Source organism: Lepus europaeus, chromosome 15 (assembly GCF_033115175.1).
Source record: "Lepus europaeus isolate LE1 chromosome 15, mLepTim1.pri, whole genome shotgun sequence".
In the NCBI taxonomy this organism is placed as follows: Eukaryota; Metazoa; Chordata; class Mammalia; order Lagomorpha; family Leporidae; genus Lepus; species Lepus europaeus.
The window spans coordinates 81,266,312-81,280,236 of record NC_084841.1 but is presented as its reverse complement, the minus strand read 5'-3'; positions in this window follow the sequence as shown (position 1 = coordinate 81,280,236).

Sequence of the window (13,925 nt, the reverse complement as noted above, 5' to 3'; positions counted from 1 at the left end):
GACCAAAATGATATGGTTTAATGCGACTCAAAAATCCCACTTTAAAGAGCTGTTGTGCACTGGGTTTTTGTTTTTATTGCTGTGTGCTTGTGTAGTGCACGCAAATAAGTCATGATTTAGTGTGAAACATTTTCCTCCTTTATATGACTTTCTGATAAAGTGGGAAACTTTAAAGGGGAGTAAAATATGAAGCATTTGATATTCTATCAGGCACTTTCATTATTGTATGAAAATGAAATATAAATGTTGAGTGTAGAAATACCAAAGGAAGACTGCTAATTTTCAGAAAAAACCTTTAAAATGAGATAAACTATGGAACTGGAGAAAATGAATCAATGCCTAGTGGGGAAATTTGTATTTATGGCACTATCTGATATATCTTGAGGATCACATAAGCAGAAGGAAATAGTCTGCACACAATTTGAAATGGGTTAAGTAGGGTCATTATGACTTCAGTATAAGAAATATATTAATTTAATACATGCAGATCAATAGCACATAAACTACCATTTAAGTCAAATCACCCTTTATTCTTGTATTCTCCACTTGAGGCTCGGTAAGTTGAATCAAAAATGATTTTCAAAGTGAGTTGACAGTGGTCAGATTTCTTTTATAATCAGGTGCCAAGACAATTATGCACACATCGCATTACAGGGGCCTTCTCAAGTGGTAATTTCTATACTACTGGTTAAAAGAAAAAGTAGACAAGATGTGATTTCTGAGTACAGGTTCTCAAGAAAACGTGCAATGCTGGAATGTAATTGTAGGCTGGATTATTAACTCAAAGGCTGGCATCATTTCAGCATGAAAAATAACAGTTATGGGAATGAGGACCCCCTTTTTTATATCATGAAAGAGCTTGTGTATAGATATTGTGAGGGATTTTCCCGAGCCTTATTCTTAAACAGATTACACTATTCAAAGTCTCAAAGAATCAAAATCGTGCTCAGCTGGGGCAGTCAATGTGCAGTCTAAACATGTGACAGATGCAGAGAAAACTTCAAAGATGCCATTACAAATGCCTGTGGAGATATTTAAGGAGCCAGATGCTACTGTTTCATGTCTTCCGCAGCTCTGAATGTGTCCTGTGATCACCTTCCAAAGAGGAGGTGTGTTTCAATATGGTGAGGACCAGAACACCACCTAATCTTTTTGTCATTGTTGTTTGCATACATTGTATGGCTGGAGTGTGAGGGGCTGGGATCAGTGCTTCTAACAGGGGCTGTGTGTATATGAATTCACTCTTCCTTATAAAAACATGAAGGCACAACTGCAAAGAAATATGTGTATGATGTATTCTGTAAAAGCTGTGCTGTCACAAAAGCATGATTTACAGGTGTGTTTTGCCATGGAAGCACTTTTTTTTTTTAACTTTTGCCATTTATATAGACATTAAAAGAGGTAATGAATACATTCATTATGGTTAGTGTTTATTTTCTATTTTGTTTTGGTGTTGAAAAATAAATTACTTGGGACAACACATTACTAAGTGCTTGTTTCATTTTCATCACTATCACATTCTGGAGAAGAACTTAAGTAACATTTGCATAGAAAGAAGCACCAGGTAAAAGCAAAAGCTGTGAGATTTTTCTAAAAATCTAAAAATGACACCTGCTTTTATTTATAGTAGATTCTTTTGTCTTTACATTTTTATTGTCCATAATAGACTATTCCAAACAATTTGTTATAACTTAATTTTAAAATTCAATTTTATTGGCTTATTATTCCAAATGGAATAAAAGCAAAATTAAGAAAACCTCTAGAAGACATGTTATATATAGCAAATAAATCAAACTGGAAAATTTGAGTCACTATATTGTTTGAACATTTTTCTCCCTTTGTTAAGAGTGATTTTATCAAAATTTATTCTTTTTATCATATGAATGATGTATCCTACCCTTTCTTCTATTAAATCAAACCTATGGAGAGATTATTTTATTAATTTTTGAACTGGAATTTGTGGCATATTATTAAAAAAAAACCCTCATATACATAATTATCTACATGGAAAGGGATGGCCTTAAGTGGAAAATAAATAGCAAAGGATATTTTTCTTTCTAATGTAAACATCTGGCAGTAATCCTTGCTTACACAATTAATGGGCATTTAATTGGCAATGATCAGTTTATTGCTGCAATATGAAGTGAATGTTTCCCCAGGAACAAACAGCTGTTGCAGGAATTTCACAGTGATTTAGCAAACACCAGGTGATAGCTGTATCTAGAATGAAGTGTTCTGTCTCTCAGCAAATCTCAATGCACTGGAAAAAAATGAATTGGGTAAAAGTAATGTAACCAAGGGAGATTCAATTGTCACTGACATTAAAATCTATCTAAAAATCAAACCTAATAAAACAGCAGATTAATTGCATTAGATAGTATCCATGCCTCGAATATAGAGAAAGAATTTCTCTAAGAAGCAAATGTTAAGTTGGCATGACATTAATCTGTTTGAAAGCAGTATTTTATGTCTTGTTTTAGAGACCAAATGGTTGATGAAACTTTTTTTGTACTCTAATATCTTATCTTTATCAAAGTCTAAGAAAATTTGATATCATGATTCTAATTTCTTGATTAAAAAGTTATTGAAGTCATTCAACGGTTACTGACAATTATATTTTTCTTAATAGATTTTGTTCAACTGTCTAGAATTAAATGTACCACTTTTTAATTTGCGTTGCTTGTGAGCTGCTTTCCCATTAAGTTTTAAATAAAAAGTTTTCCATTTTTCATTATGCACTCTTATTACTAATTTAATAAAATGATAATAGCTATGCAAACTTGCTGTTTCTACTCAGTTCTTGGCATAGATTAAATTATACATTTTAAATGCAGTACACTGGCAGACACTGTTATTTCATAAAGCTGAGTTTCATTAGTGAAGAAAGTAATTTTGTTTCAGAAAAAAAAAAAAGCTTTTATTTACTATATTGTTTAGTATTAGCTCATGTTAGAGTCTTCAAACAATGAACTCAAATGAACAAAGCATCAAGGGCCAATTTATAGAACAATGCTTTTACTTTTTCATGTATGCATCCTGCAATAATTCATCTCCATGACAAAAGCAGACAATCAATCATCTTCTTTTGTGCCTTTCTCAATAAAATTACCATTCTTGATGTAACAAAAGAGAGCTGCCTAAGTAACAGGAACAGTTTTACATGCTAAAATCAATAAATTGACCATACTTCAAAAAACCTTGCCCATTAATATGACAATGCAGTTTTGTGTTTAATGTATACATAGTAATATTAAATTATTGTTAATAGCACTGTTCTTCGTTTTAATTCAAGAAAACAATAAAAAATGAGAAAACATTATAAAGGAATGGTTTCAAGTATTTCTGTGGCAAAACTTTGTGACCCAAATGTGTTGACCTGCTATCATCTCATAGTTGGAAGTTAAAAAAGTATCTTTTGCTAATCAAATCCTTACATGTATACATCCAAAAATCACATGGAGTTTATGTGCCATTACCAAAAATATTGAAAATCATGTAAGAATTGCAGATTTAAAGTGATTTTGAATACATGACAATATTCTTAAAGTGAGATATTTTTATTGTAGAATAAATTAAACATATTTTCAAAAAGTTAAATTTGTAAATATATAGTAATATAAAAGAAAACAAGATAAAAAAACTAAATGAAAGCTCCTATACCAGAAAAATTAGGAAGAAATATTATAAAAACTGGCTATATACCTATTCTGAGAACCAGCTGATTTATTTTATACTAGAATAGACATTTTCTATGAAAAAAGTAAAAAAGATTTCAGAAGTTTTCTAGCCAGTGACAAATGCAATATTAAGATGTATATTTTATTCTCAAACTATAAATATATATATATACATATATATATTTCTAGTTCTAGTTCTAACTCTGTCTCACAGAGATTTAATAGAATTATAGTAAAATTCTCAGATTAAAATGTGAGGGATTTCATATAACATACCAGAGTTACAGGATTAATTTCAGCTAATAACACTCATGTCATTAGCCACTCCAAAATTCAGATGACTTTAGAACCTCCGCAGACTTTCTTTAATTGTATTTTCTCTTTTTTGAATTAATGAGGCCAGGCCATAACATGTTTCAAGAAAATGAAATCCTTTGTTACGGAAGTGCAGTGGCTTAGCATCCAAGATATTCTTTGATATAGATGACTGAGAACTGTTTCTTTGCAGTATATAGAATATCACAGTAATTCATAAGTCACAATAATTTGTACCTTGATTATATACTTAAATTATGAGCTTTATATGCCTATAATATTAGTTTTGTAATTAACAATATATTTTGAATTTACAATATATTCATGAAGGAATCCACTGTGTCATTAAGAATGGCATTTTAAATTTGGTAGTAAAAGAAATGCATGGTACTTTTGTTAGATATTTTTTAACATCTTGTAATTAATTTGAAATATAGTGATGAAAAAGTACTTCTATAACTAAATGTTTAAAGTAAATATTAGTGAAAATTTTATTACATTCTATTGTCTTTTAATGGAAACATTATTGGATCATAGCATAATTTACATATTTTCTTTTTTCCTCTCCCTTTCCTTTCCCTAAGAATTTTTTAATTCACTTTGATTTAATTTCTAGTCAGTGTTGTATAATGAGTTATCTATTGAGAAACATATACTATGGACAGTCAGTTTACTAAGGGGTCTTGCTTGCTTATATTTTAGTCTTAGTTGAAAGGAATCTTTATATGGAAAATTGGAAAGTTATTTTATGTTGGAAGCTTCATTTTGGTCTTACCATCCATAGCAACAGCTGTTGAAGAAAGAAAAAGGTAAATATATAATTCAATAAGAAAAAACTATGCTGTTTATCATACCATGACAAAGATATTACTGAATTTCATTGAATTTTCAAGGACTGTTACTTAGCTTTATAGATCTGCACAATGGATCAAGATTTCATTTTTATTACCCAACCTTACAAAATTCAAACAGTCTACTATCCAATTAACTTCTCTTGTAGCCACCACAGCCTCTCTCTGCCACCCCAATACTCTATCTCTCTATTCCTGTCTCTCGCTCTCTCTGTCTCTCTCTTGCCCCAGGTTCCTTCCCCTTCCCCTCTTTCTTTCCTAACACTGCCAGACCAATTAGAGTGCAATGAATGACCTTCCGCTTTCAGGATATCATTACAACCTTCACTTTGGAGGAAGAATGCAGGACCCAGAAAATCCCGATCAAGTGTCGTTTTATTAATCATGGGATTGTATCATTTTGCATTTAAACTGCATAAACATTACACCCTGGGGAAGCCCTTGGCTTCTTTCTCTTATGAATAGCAGCATTTACTTCTAACATACCTACCAAAAGCCTAACTTAAAGAACCTAAAGTCATCTATGCTTGTAAGTATAGAAACTAACAATAGTTTATCACAATTTGAAGACTTTCTGCTGTTGTTGTTTTGTTGACTCATGAATCGTATTCAGAGCATTAGCATGATTCTTTTTATCTTCGGATGTGCACTCACTGAATCTTTCTCATGCCTAGTCTGTCATTGGCAGGAACAAAGTGGTTTGACGTTATGGTTTTAAAGAGAATTTTAGTACAGAATATAAATTGAAATTATAATTATTACAGAAAAATCCAGTCTCACCTTCTTGACAAGTCAATTTACAGCTTGGATTGCTGAACTGCAAGGGTTCTCACACTTCAGTGTGCATCACATTCACCTGAGGGCTTGTTAAAGCAGGGTGCATAGGACATACTTTCAAAGTTTCTGATTCAGGAGGAGTGATCAGCAGAAAATGTACCTTTCCAATCAATTCTGTAAGTTTACTGATTCTGCTGGTCTGGGGGCAACACATTGAGAACCATTGCTGTGGTGGTTGAGCTAAAAGATTGATCTCTAAAACCTGGAGGATATATCGAGTCAATGTAGGCTTTTAAAAAGTGTCATTTATGGGCCGACGCTGTGGCAGAACAGGCTAATCCTCCACCTTGCTGCGCTGGCACACCGGGTTCTAGTCCCGGTCAGGGCACCGGATTCTGTCCCGGTTGCCCCTCTTCCAGGCTAGCTCTCTGCTATGGCCAGGGAGTACAGTGGAGGATGGCCCAAGTGCTTGGGCCCTGCACTCCACGGGAGACCAGGAGAAGTACCTGGCTCCTGCCTTCGGATCAGCGCAGTGTGCTGGCCGCAGTGCGCCGGCCACGGCGGCCATTGGAGGGTGAACCAACGGCAAAGGAAGACCTTTCTCTCTGTCTCTCTCTCTCACTGTCCACTCTGCCTGTCAAAAAAAAAAAAAAAAAGTGTCGTTTATGGTCCTTGCCTATCTTCCTGCTGGACTACGTTCCTCTTACTTTTTTAACTTTTATTTAATAAATATAAATTTCTAAAGTACAGTTTTTGGATTACAGTGGCTTTTTCCCCCCCATAACTTCCCTCCCACATGTGACCCTCCCATCTCCTGCTCCCTCTCCCATTCCATTCACATTAAGATTCATTTTCAATTATCTTTATATACAGAAGATCAATTTAGTGTATATTAAGTAAAGATTTCAACAGTTTTGCACCCACACAGAAACACAAAGTGTAAAGTACTGTTTGAGTACCAGTTATAGCATTAATTCACATTGTACAACACATTAAGGACAGAAATCCTACATGGGGAGTAAGTGCACAGTGACTCCTGTTGTTGCTTTAACAATTGACACTTGTTTGTGGCATCAGTAATCACCCTAGGCTCTTGTTATGAGTTCTCAAGGCTACAGAAGCCTTTTGAGTTCGCCAACTCTGATTTTATTTAGACAGGGTCATAGTCAAAGTGGAAATTCTCTCCTCCCTTCAGTGAAAGGTACCTCCTTCTTTGATGGCCCGTTCTTTCCACTGGGGTCTCACTCGCAGAGATCTTTCATTTAGTTTTTTTTTTTTGTTTGTTTGTTTGTTTGTTTTTGGCCAGAGTGTCTTGGCTTTCCATGCCTGAAATACTCTCATGGTCCTTGCCTATCTTCCTGCTGGACTATGTTCCTCTTACTTCTTATTTGATGAGTTCTTAGTAGAGCCGTTAAGCCTTCCTATAATGGAAATGAAAAAAAAAGTTAAACAATAAACAAAATATTAAGTAAAAAAACCAAAAAAGTATGTATATAGTTTGCTAGAATATTATATCCTCTATGCAGACCACACGCTGCATATTGTTGCCTCATGTCATTTGTGCCTGAAGATTGATTCCACCACATCCAAAACTTACTCTGCATAGCCGCATGGTCCTCCCAGATGTTGCTTTTAAAGACTAAAATTAGTTATAAATCATAGTTGCCAATGGGCCAGTTTAAAGACAGACTTCTTTCTGTACTTGTACTTGAACAAAATCATGGGTTCTAGTACCTTGACTCTCCTATTTTTCTTGCTTACATTTAAACTTTCTTTTTTCACTTGCTGTGGTGTCCACTTGGGGACTCTATGGCATATCACTTCAATTCTCTCTACAATTAATTTCCTATTGGTTTACATTTGCTCTTCAAAATACAACTCTGTCAGTCCAATTATCGGTCTTTCTCTAGACTGTATCCTGGCTGCTAGTTGCTGAATGGGAGAAAAATCACACTGGATCTTGCCCACAGATCCATGCCCTCCAACCTCAAGTGATCCAATTGGCTCCACAACTGTCCTTTCATCAGCAGGCTCTCTTCTCTACCCTGTGAAACTTACGTGTTGAACTTCTTAGGCAATCATTCATCATGTGGCAAATGGTTCCAATTCCAGACTTACAGAGAAAATGCTAGAAATTAGAAACGTCTCCTGCCACTAATCTACTACTAGAATCAACAAGAAGCCAAAGCAAAGACTCATTCATAAGCGTATTCCATTTTCAATATTCAGGCTGTACCTCTTCCTAAGAACCCCATTTCTTCTATCACTCCCAATTCCATTTGTATCTCTCCATCTCTGCTTGCTGCTTCATGTGGCCATTGAAACCATGCTCGAATCTGTCTCAGGTTTTCCATTACTTCTCTTCTGAGGTCAACTAGCTTACGTTTCCATGGCTCATTTATTAAAGCATTGTCTCTCCACCACCACCAATCTACTCACCTCTCAGCTGCCTGCTGCCAACTCTGTTTTAGAAATTCTCCCTTCCCTTAGTTTCTCCTACATTTTACTCTCTTTTTTTCACTCTATACATTCTTCAATATTGTTCTACTTTGGCTTCACACAGCACGCTGATCACCTCTATGCCCAGTTTTTGTTAGGCCTCCAGATACACCTTGCAGTGCTGGTCTCTATTCTGAACAAATATATTATATGTTCTGTATTCCCTGAATACAAATCCATCAGTATCTCCACATGCCAACCAGAGATCCTCTCCTAGAAGCCTCACATCCACTTCAAACTCAGTTTTGTTTTACTAATTTACTTGAAAGAGAGAGTGAAAGAGACAGAGAGCCCTCCCATCCACTAGTTCACCTCCTTATGGCCCGCATCACCAGGGATGGGCCAAGCCAATGAGCCAAAGAACGGTACCCAGATCTCCCAGGTGGATGGCAGGAACTCAATTACTTGAGCTATCATGATCACCTTCCAGCATCTACATTTCAGAGATTCAGAATCAGTACCCAGAAATCCAACACAGGCCCTCTGCTATGGAATGTGAGCATCTTAACCTCTCCACCAAACATGTGCCCCTGAAGCTCCATATCTAAATTCAACTTAATACTTTCTTCCCTGAAATGTGTCTTGCACCTTGCTGCTTTCATTCCCATGAAAAGGAATGATGATGCAGTATATAGTGTTCTACCGGGAGTCAACAGGTCTTAGAGTACCTGCCTACACTGAGTGACTTGCTATAGGTCACATCACTGTAGCTGTTTCTTTTCCATAAAATTAAAATGTCAATATATATGTTTAGGAACACAAGGTGAAACATTGATATAACATAATTGCATATCAAATGCTTTGACTAAAATACCAAGGGCTATGTTTGTATGAAGGTAGTAATGATCATCTTAGCATTATTATTGTCTACCCAAGAAGATGATAAGTAAATAGGTACAGCTGATCAAGCCCTTATTGCTGAAATGTTGTCTGCCCTGACATGAAGGGACATATATTTATCTTTTCTATTTTTATGTAAAATGTCTCTTTACGTGTTTTTTCTATTTTTTGAATTTTTTCATACAAACCCTTTAAGTATCTTTTTCCTTCCTTTTATTGGGTGTATGAAAGGTGGGTTTATATGTAATTCAGCTATTCTTTTGTTTTAAACTTAGTGTCTTCTTAAAGTTATCTAAACTTTTAAATGACCTTGTTTTCTTTCAAAGCAGTATTATGTATTTTTCCTATTATGAGAATATTGATGGTTATTCATCCCTCTTAAACTGTTCTCTCTCTCTTTTTTTTTTTTTAACTGAGGCCAGAAATCATGAAGACTTTGATGAGAACATTTTGAAATTTACTCTTCCTAAAGACAATAATTCAACTTGGTGAGGCCAACGCTGTAACATGGGAGGTTAAGCCACAGTCTGCAATGCTGCCATCTGATACGGGTGCCACTTAGGGTTGCGGCTGCTGCACCTCTTATCCAGATCCCTGTTAATGGCCTGGGAGAGCAGCAGGGGATGTCTCCAATGCTTGGGCACCTTAATCCCCATGGGAGATCCGCAAGAAGCTCCTGGCTCCTGGCTTCAGTTTGGCCTGGGTTCAACAATTGTGGCCATTGGGGATTGAACCAATGGATGGAAGATCTCTCTCTGTCTCTCCCTCTCTCTCTGTGATTCTGAATTTGAAATAAGCTAATAAATAATTTTTTTAAAGTTGCACTTTGTCAAGTTCCTGCTTTCCCTAATTGTCACAAACTATAACAAAACCTGGCTACTTAATCTTGCTTTTTATAACACTTTTTATCCATAGATTACATTTTATTGCCCAAAATTTAATGTGAAAGTTGAGATTTGTTTTTTGTTTCTTATGAAAAAAGAAAAAGTTTAAATTTTGAAAGATGCTGAGTTGTGATATTGAGGTGGCTCACACTTTTCCTTTGATCAAAGATGACTGTCACCACAGAAACTGTATTTTGGGCAAATTTAGTGTTTTACATCTGTAATGAAATCATCCATTTTTTTCCTCTGTTAGACTTTCACTCCCTGATGAGTATATAGAATGTATACTTTGTACATTTTATGCAACTCTTTCAAAAATCATAGAGCTTGTTTACATAATTGGAATTAAGCTTTCAAAAAATCAGCAAACAACAAGTAATTTATCATGCTACAGTTAATCTTCTTTTTGCAAAGTGTTCCAATTTCCACTCAATCAGACCCACTTCCTATTGGTTTAGAAATGAAGGACATAGTAAAATTTTGCCTGTGCTGATTATCAGTAAATGGATACATAGAACTAGGACTTCAAAAGTATTTTGTAGTTATTTTTTTAGAAAGCAATATAGATCATTACAAAATATTTAAACGCCAGAGAGCAATACATCAAAACTCTGAAGACCCCAATAATCCTATTTCAGAGTTTATAATAGCATTTTATATTATTTTCATTAATTATGCCTACATAGGGTTAGAGACACCTATATCTACCAAAAGCCCTATACAAAAATCAGAATATCTTCACATAGTGCTAAACAACTTGCTTGTATCATTTAAGAAAATATAATAGTTATCTTCTTTTTCAGCTGCTATTGATGTTTCTCATTTTTCATGCCAATATACTACTCCAATGAGTGAATGAACCACACTTTATTTAACATATATTTAATTATTTACAATATTTTATCACTAATATTACAGTTCATGTTATTAAGAATATTTCTATAGAACTAATATCTGAAAAAGAATCAAAAGGAATATACATTAACATTTTCTTTGATATTTTAATTGCTTTCAATTAAATTTGTTTCATTTTATGTAATAACAAAACTGCATGATCATTTTTATTAGAGCCTCATCAATTCTCAGACACATTGCCAAAGAGCTGGATCTGAAGCGGAACAGCTGGGAAGCAAAAGTACTCAAATGGGATGCTGATGTCATGGACAGAAGCTTAACCTGCTATGCCAAAATACTGGACTGGAATCCAGATTACTAAAATTAGTCCTTCAATGTGCAGATGACATAACTCTTCAACAAGCATCAGGAACTTTCAGTGAAACATGACCTTACCTAAAGAGAACAATAAAGTGCCAGAAAACAATTCAATTTAGAAATTGAAACTTCCAGATGTTTGGATGAAGATCTCAAAACAATTGCTTGAAAGAAATTGGACAGAATTCAAGGAACATAAAGCAATTATTTAATATTTTAACAAAGATATTTAATATAGAGATGAAAGTAATTAAACAAAATCAAGCAGAAATTGTTCAACTGAAAAAATGCACTGTTACATTAAAAATGCAATAGAAGGCAGAGGTAGCAGAATGGATCAAATAGAAGAAATAATCAATGAGCTCAATAACAGGTTATTTGAAAATATTGCAGGAGAAAAAATAATGAAGAGGAATGAAGAAAGCTTACAAAAAATGAGATAACACGAAAAGAGCAAATATTCAAGTTACTGGATTTAAGGGGGGTTTGAGAATGTCAAAGTGGTAGAAAGCATAATCAAGGAGACAATGACAAGAAACTTCTATAATATAGAGAAAGGCGCAACTGCCCCAGTAAAAGAAGGTCACAGGTCAGCAGTAAGACTAAATTCAACCAAGTCCATTCCAAGACATATTATAATCAAGTGTTCCAAGGTTAAAGAGAAGATTCCCAAAGTTGCAAGGGAAAAGCAAATGAAAAATAAAGGGGTTCTACTCCACCTACCTACAGACTTTTGAACAGAAATCCGGCAGGCACAGAAAGAATGAAAGAGGGATTACAGGACTGAAGGAGAAAACCTTATTAGCAAAGAATGCTGCATCCAACGAAACTACCCTTTCGATAAGAAGAGTTAAAGCCATCCCCAAACAAAATCTGGGTAAATATACGACCACCCTAATTGTTACAAGAAATGCTAAAGCAAATTCTTCTTTCTGAAAAATAGCTGGTAAGAAGAAAATATCAGAGTATAACAAAGTCAATGGTAAAAATAACTAAGCTAACAAATTCACAATGCTCTAATATTGTAAGCATGTTTTGTAAATAACACTTTTAAATGTATACACACCCAATATTTGGGTGCCATCATATGTATGGAAGTCATTAATAGATCTAAATGAAGATCTATACTCAAATGCAATAATAGTGGACCTTAACCACCCACTTTCAGATCATCTACACAGAAAAACAACTAAAATACCAGTTAAGTTAAATATAAGTTCAATTTGACCTAACAGTAACCTTCAGCACTTCTGATTCAGCATCTACATAACAACACACATCTCTCTCAATGACACAATGTAATATATTCCAGGATACATCTTATGACACGTCACAAAATATGTTTCAACAAATTTAAAGTAATAAAAATCATATTATCTTCTCTGACCATAGTGCAGTAAAACTAGCAAAAAACCTTCAGAAAAATGTAAACTACATAACCACATGGAAATTGAATAACTTATTCTTGAGCAACCGATGGAGAAAGGAAGAAATCAAAGGGTAAATTAAAATATTTCTTGATATGGGTGAAAATACGAACACTACATACAAAAACTCCTGGGATACAGCTAAAGTAGTAGCAAGAGGGAAGTTTATAGCTATCAAAACCCCCAAAAGATCTTGGATAAACAATCTAGCATTGTACCTCAAAGAACTAGAAAAACAAGAGCTAATCACCTCAAAAAGTGACAGAAGGAAAGCAATAAAACACCTCAATACATACATGATATACAAACTAGAAATTCAATACATCAATGAAGTGAAGAGTTGATTCTTTCAAAAGGTAAACAAACTTACTAAGCCTTTAGGTAGACTAAGAAAAAACAGTCAGCATTCAAATACATAGACGTAGAAATGAAATGCAGATATAAGTACAAAGAATTTTTAGAAATTATCACGAACATCAATATGGTATCAAATTCAATAACCTAGAAGAAATGGACAAATTCTTGATCACATACAACTTACCCAGATTGAATCATGAGAAAACAGAATAACTGAACAGGCCAATTATAGCATGACATCAGTAATAGAAACAATCTTCCATCAAAAAAAAACAAAAACAAAAACCATGGTAATATGGATTACTGCTGACTTCACCAACCATTTAAATAAGAAATAATACAAATCTTTCTTACATTTTAAAATTGTTTTAAAAAAGAGGCACTTCACCCAAATTCATTCTACGAAGCTAGCACTAGCTTGACACCAAAATCAGGCAAGGCACACAAAGAAGCAAAGCTACAGGCCAGTATCTCTGATGAACACATGTGCAGAATTCCTAAACAAAATACCAGGGAAATGAATTAAACAGTCTGCTAATAAGATCATTCCACAGTGTTAAGTGGAATTCATCCCTGAAATTCAAGTATGGTTCAACATATGCAAATCAATAAATGTGATGCACCACTAGACAGAGTGAAAGAGAAAAATCATATGATTATCTCAATAAATGCAGAGATATATTTAATAAAATTCAGCATCCCTTCCTGATAAATGCTCTGACCAAATGAAGTATGGAAGGAATTTATCTCAAAATATTGAAAGCCATATGTAACAATCAAACAGCTAACATTGTGTTGGACAAGGAGAGCTAAAGACTTTCTCTCCAATGTCTGGAACAAGATAAGGATGTCCAATTGGACCACTTTTACTCAGCACAGTTCTGGAGCTCCTAACCAGAATAATCTGCACTTCATCAAAAACTTTTTAGAACTACAAACAAATTCAACAAAGTTGCAGGATACAAAGTCAATGTACAAAAATCAGTAGCATTGTTACACACCAAGAATGGATCTTCTGAAAAAGAAATCAAGAAAAAATACTCACATTCCCAATTTCTACAAAAATAAAATATCAAGAAATGAATT